Source organism: Suncus etruscus, chromosome 12 (genome assembly GCF_024139225.1).
Source record: "Suncus etruscus isolate mSunEtr1 chromosome 12, mSunEtr1.pri.cur, whole genome shotgun sequence".
In the NCBI taxonomy this organism is placed as follows: Eukaryota; Metazoa; Chordata; class Mammalia; order Eulipotyphla; family Soricidae; genus Suncus; species Suncus etruscus.
Window position 1 is genome coordinate 24,842,334 of NC_064859.1, and position 6,553 is coordinate 24,848,886.

A 6,553-nucleotide genomic window follows, 5' to 3' on the forward strand; every position below is an offset into this window, starting at 1 on the left:
CCTGCTAGGAGCGATTTCTGAGCATAGAGCCAGGAGTAACCCCTGAGTGCTCCGGGTGTGACGCCCCCCCCAAAAAAAAAAAACGAAAGAAAGAAACAAACAAAGAAAGAAAAGTAAAAATCAATGTGTGCTCATAGTAGAAAATTCTATTTTGGTGGGATATGGGTAGGGACTTTGAACCACATCCAGAGGGAACACCTGGTGCAGGTATTAACCTGCTTCTTATCTGTAGAGCATACGCTGCCACCCTTTGAATGATACTATGCCTACATGGTAGCAAATTCTTTTCCTTGGGCAGGGACTACTCCCAGTGATACTCAGGGATAACACCTAGCTTTGTGCTTAGGGATCTCTCACTCCTAACCATGCTTGGGGCCATATGGGTTACCTAGGATAGAACCTAGTTTGCCTGCATGCAAAGCAGAACCCTACCTGCTATACTATTGCTCCAGCCAACAGTAGGAAATTCTAACAGCAGCAAAGGAGGAAGCAAAATTTCCCAATGCTCCGCTCCCACTCCCTCGATAGAAATTTTACTATCAAAATCTTGAGACTTCTAGAAATTTTCTCTGCAAATAAAGATCTGTATCTATTCTGTATGACTCTTTCTTACAGATAACCTCAGATTATAATTTAGCTGTAGCACATTTTATTTATTTATTTATATTTATTTTTTAATTTTTCATGCCAATATAATGGCTTTCTTTTTATTTAATTTTTATTTTGATCATATTGGCTTACATATCTTTCACAGTTGTATTTTAGGCACATTTTATTTTATTTTATTTTATTTTATTTTGGTTTTTGGGCCACACCCAGCGTTGCTCAGGGGTTACTCCTGGCTGGCTGCTCAGAAATAGCTCCTGGCAGGCACAGGGGACCATATGGGACACCAGTATTCAAACCAACCACCTTTGGTCCTGGATCGGCTGCTTGCAAGGCAAACGCCGCTGTGCTATCTCTCCGGGCCACATTTTATTTTTTGATCACTTGGCCTTATTGTTAAATATTGTTAAATAAACCTACTATAATTCTATTTATTTTTCTTAAGTTACTACCTACAGAATAGAGGTGACGCATGTCTTTAATCAATGGGTTGGCAGCAATTTTCAACATGTCAACTCTTACCAATTCAAAGTACAGTGGATATAGTGCTATAGCTTGCATTCAACAGACATTGCCTTTGCATATAGGAATTTGTCACCCTTACATCAGGCCATTAAGATAGATTTTATTATTTTTCCTGCATCATAAATAATGTAAATGACAAAGCATTTAATAAGTTCCCTATGGTCATGTATCTTCGAGGTAGTGGAGGTGTAGGGATTTGACCAGGCAGTCAGGTTCCAGCCTGCTCTTAGATCTGGTTCATGAAATCTGCTGTGCTAATATAGTAGGGAGCGCCTTCACTGCTTACATGGTGTCTATGAGATGAATAGTCAGGAGAGCATTTCATCAAAAGAGCAGTTTCTGTTCATAGTAATGCAAAGTCTGCTCTTTCCTGACCACCACCCAGAGACATCACTAGTTACAGGTGTTTGCTTGGCCATGCCAGGGTTGTTTGTTAGCTGAGTTCTTTTTGATGCTTTCGCCTCTGTGTTGGCCTGCCTCATTGTTCTCTCAGTAAATCCCCTAAGCAAGCTAGAGCCCTGGGCTCTAGACTGGGAGGAACCAGTCCCTGCTTCTCTCTCTGTCTTCCCTCTTTGTCTGTGAGGGTGAGGCTGTATTGAAACTAGAAGGCTGCCTATGCCAGGCCCAGCTCTTGAATAGAAACTCAGCTATCCAGGGGAGGAGAATTGATTTGTCTTTGTGCTCCATTTCAGTTCCTATTCCTGACCATAGGGGAACCTAATGTGGGTCCTTCGGGCTTGGAGCCACACCGGCATGCACAGTGGTGGGAGGGATTTTGGTTTTCTCAACTGGATGAGGGCTAGACTGAGGGGTGCCCGCATCAGACTAGGTAAGAGAAGCCACAGATGCTGCCTGATCTACTCTAGTGCCAGGACAGCTGCGCACAACACTGAGAGGTGTTGGCTTGAAAGCAGGACTGCAGCAGGCCTGACAGAGCCAGCTGGGGCTGCCTGACTCCTGTGTCACTCTTGGAGAGGAGCAGCTGAGGGGTGGGAGGCTCCTGGTAAAGAGGAGGGGCTTAAAGCTTTATGAACAGTTAGTGACCCTGGTTTCCCTTTCAGACTCAGAGCTGGAGAGTGACTGGTGGCTTTTGGGGTGGGGTGGGGTGTGTGTGTGTGTGTGTGTGTGTGTGTGTGTGTGTGTGTGTGTGTGTGTGTGTGTGTTGGCGAGGGACATTGGCGGGGGACCTTGGAATCCCACACTCCAGCCCATTGAGCAATCTCTTTAGCCCTCTAGCTATTTGCAAAGCAAAAATGCTTGGGTTAGATGTTTTGCCATTAAACCAGAAAGATGGAAATTTAACTTACAAGCAAGAAACTCGAGAAGTAAAAGAAAAAGAACAAGAAATTGAACTGTGACAAAAAGGAGTTAGAGAAAATTTATTAAGATAAAAGCAGAACTTAAATTACAAAATGGGAAAAATTCAAACCGTATACACTTAAGACAAATAAAAGAGACCATTTGGCAAACACGAATCTCTCCAAAGAATGAAAGAAATAAATTAGATACGATGAGAGGCAGGAATTGAGCAAAAATGCTGTTCCAAGAAGCACGGTGGGACCTTACTGTGCAGAGAGTAATGTGGGTTTGTGAGGCAGTGAGAGGTGCTTAGCACATTTGTGCATGTGTCTGAGCTCACTGAACCCCCACAGTGTGCCAGGAGCAGTAGTGTGCAGCAATACCCTTGGAGAATGCCACTCGGAACCCTACTAAGCCTGTGGGAACCCTTCATATCAGCTCAGCCTTGGCCTGTCTGATCCCAGCCTGGATTCCCAAATGCTTGTTGAATGGAAAAATGCTGGTGGTGGATTGTGGGACGGAAGATAACAGAAGGTTTAACTTTAAACCAGTCTGGGTCCAGAAGGAAGAAGAGAGCTTGCCATATTAGGAGATAATTTTTTGGTTTTGGTTTTGTTTTGTTTGGGGACTATACCTGGCAGTGCTCAGAGATTACTCTTGGTTCGGAACTCAGGAATTACTCCTAGTAGTGGTGGGGGATCAGATAAGGAGCCGGGGATTAAACCTGGTTTAGCTGTTTACAAGGCTAATCTCCTTTCTGCTGTGCTGTCTCTCCAGCACCTAGGAAAGAACTCCTTGATCCTGGGAATCTGTTTTCATTGGGTGTTAATGCATCTGCAGTCATGTCCTGCTATGAGACCATATGGCCAGCACTGTCACTCACATCTCTTGTAAGTAAGGATTCCAGGAAATGGGCCATAAGACTGGAGCACTTACTTTTTATGAGAAGCCCTGGGTTCAATCCTCTCACTGCACAGTCCTCTGACCACTACTAGGAGCAGTTCCTAAATACTGCCCAGTGTGGCTCCCAAAGTAACTAATAACAAGACTTCCAGGGTAAGGTTGATGGTGGGGCTCAGTGATGCATACTTTGAAATTGGGAGATGCAGGTTGGCCACATGCAGAAGCACTCAGGGCTTACTCCAGACTCTCTGCTCGGGGATCACTTCTAGAGGTGCTCAGGAGACTATATTGTGCCAAAAGCTGCACATAAGGCATGTGCTTTCTGGCTCAGGGACACATGTTTGAATTCTTGGAAACACAATTTGATCTGTGACACTGGACACCTCCACGCCTCCCCACCCACAAGCACTGTGGGGTGCACCCCTGGAGTTCTTCAAGCACTGATAGCATGTCTCTGCTGGTTTATGGCACTCAGGCTCTTGCATTTAACTATCCATCCAGATTAGCCAAGTTATTCCTGGGAGAGGCCCCTGGTCCCCCTGAACACTACTTGGAATCCCACTCACCCTGGAAAAGGGATTTTATTAGCTTGTTGATGTGGCTCAGAGGCATGTGTCTTGTACATGAGGGGGTTCAAATTGGCTTCCCAGCAGTGTCGCACATTGTCTGGGATTTCCCCAGTTCATTCATGAGCATTGTAGCTAAGTGTGTGCACTTCACAGCCAGTGTGCAGCCATTGCCACACTTTCAGGAGAGGACAGAGAAAGAATAGAGTAAGGCTTCCATATTGAAGCATCCTTTCCTGACCCCTCTTCTTCCTATTCCAGGTTATAGAAAGAGATGCTGAGTTTTGGATATAGAATAGTCGCCAAACTCCAAATCCTAGTAGAATACCCCAAACCTTGTAGGAGTGTAGATCTTCACAAACCTTTGTGAGGTTACCCCAATAGCCCTTGCCCTTTGTTGGGATCCATGGCAGCTGCCATGACTAGGACGGCCCTCTCAGTAGTCCAGATAGCTGAGAGAAGTTTGCACAGGAATGTTGAAAGACTCTGGCTATTTCTTTGGCTCCACTGAAGTCATGACCCTGTGTGGTCTGTGTTCTTGGCCAGGAACAAAGGATTCACTTGAAACTTTTTCAGGAGTCTCCTACCTTTTGTTCACTCTAATAGCTTGGTACTGTTAATTAGTCCTCTACACCCATGAATTTCTGTTTCCTTCCATTTTTAATAAGGTGCTGTGATTTACAATACTGTTAATGATAGCTTCACAATACATTATTCTAGCACACACCTACCCTCAGAGTCCCCATTTTCCTCCACCAATGTCCCAGAGACTCCTGCCTCTCCTCCCCTCTACCTCCTAAGCCTAGTTCTTTTTTGAGGGGGGTTATACTCAGCAGTGCTCAGGAGTTACTCCTGATTCTACCCTGACGCATAACTCATGACAGACTCAGGGGACAGATCATATGGGATGCTAGGGATCAAAAATCTCAGTTGCCCCAGCCTAGTTCTGTAGACAATCTTGCTGTTTCTTTGCTTTTGGCTGTTTGTTGTTTCCTTATATGTCCCACATATGAGAAAGATTATATTATTTTTGGCGGTGGTAAGAATGACATATATATAGATCAATAAAGCTAGGTTACTGAACGTGATCTTTGATGATCAAAACTCATCAGAGAAGGTTTCTTGGCTCGTCTTTTACTGATGAGGAAGCTGAGGCCAGGAGCTCGGAAAGTCCCTGAGCTCCGCCTGCAGATTTCCACTCCCAGACACTTCAGCCAAGCATTCCAGGGGTTTTGTCCCTTTTCTGCTCCTTCTAGAAGCTTGGCAGCACTAAAGGTTGTTGACATCTGGACAGGAAGAAAAAGCAGTTAACAAAGCTGGGTTTTCTCTCCCTGATTCTTACTCCTTTTCTGTTTCTGGTAGCATTTATATATATATATATATATATATTTTTTTTTTTCTTAAAGAGCATTAACATGATTACTGATTGCAGAAATTTTGGAAAACGATTACAATTTAACTTTTATATGAAAATTTGTTACTCCTCTCCGTTTTCTGGGCCTGCAGACTGGGCAGACTGGGTGGGTAGATTTGCTGAGACATAAGAGCCAGCTTTATCATCCAGGAAGATAAGCAGAGTAGCTGAGTCAGGCTGGCGACTCCTGGTCACAGGGCAATCGAGACTCAGCCCCCATTTGAATGAAGGTTTCTTTAGTAGCCCAAATAGGACTTTACGAAGGAAGGGAGGGCAGCGAAAGAGGTGGGAAGGGTTCTCTTGGATCAAAGCCAACTTTGTGCTAGAGGAAATACTTATTGGTTTATTAATTACAGGATGCTCATCGGATTGGCTTTGCCTCTGGGTGTGGGGTCAGTCACCTGTGCTTTAAACAAACAGCTTCGTCATTCAGCAATGATTAGTAGCAACAATAGCTGGGCCAGATTGACAGGTGGCTCACAGCACACAGCCTCAAGTCTAGCCTCCCCTGGGCTTGGTGCCACACCTGCAGAGCCGGCCAGGCCCTACACGGCACCATGGGGTGTGGGCCCAGAAATAATGAACTCTTGAGTTGGTTGCTGAGAAATAACTATGTACTAGGCATGGAAAGGAACACACAGGATATAAGATGCAAATCATAGTTTGAGGCCTATTCTTCAACTTGTGGTCTATGGAGCAGTACCAGGGTTATGAGAATTTTCTGGAGGGTCACTAAATATGACCCCCCTTTCCCCTCACCTCAGGTAGCAGCTACAAGCAGCAATAGATGTCACACTATACAATAATGAAATTTTATATTGATTTAATAAATGAAATACTTTTTTTTTTTGTTTTTGGGTCACACCTGGCAGTGCTCAGGGGTTACTCTTGGCTCGACACTCAGAAATTGCTCCTGGCAGGCTAAGGGATGCCGGGATTAGAACCACCATCCTTCTGAATGCAAGGCAAACACTTTACTTCCAGGCTTTCTCTCCAGCCCCAAATGAAATACTTTTTGCATTGTCTTTGTTTCTGTCTTAACCATTCTAAAAATAATTCTATCAACTAAGCCCACCCCCATCATTCTCAGGTGTAAAAAGGTTGAGTATGGGAATGAGAGTGCAATGGATAAAGTACTTGCTTTACATGTAGCTGACCTGGGTTTGATTCTCGGCATCCCGTATGGTCCTCCAAACCTTAGCAGGAGTGAGCCCTGAGTGCAGTCAGGAGTCAGCCCAAG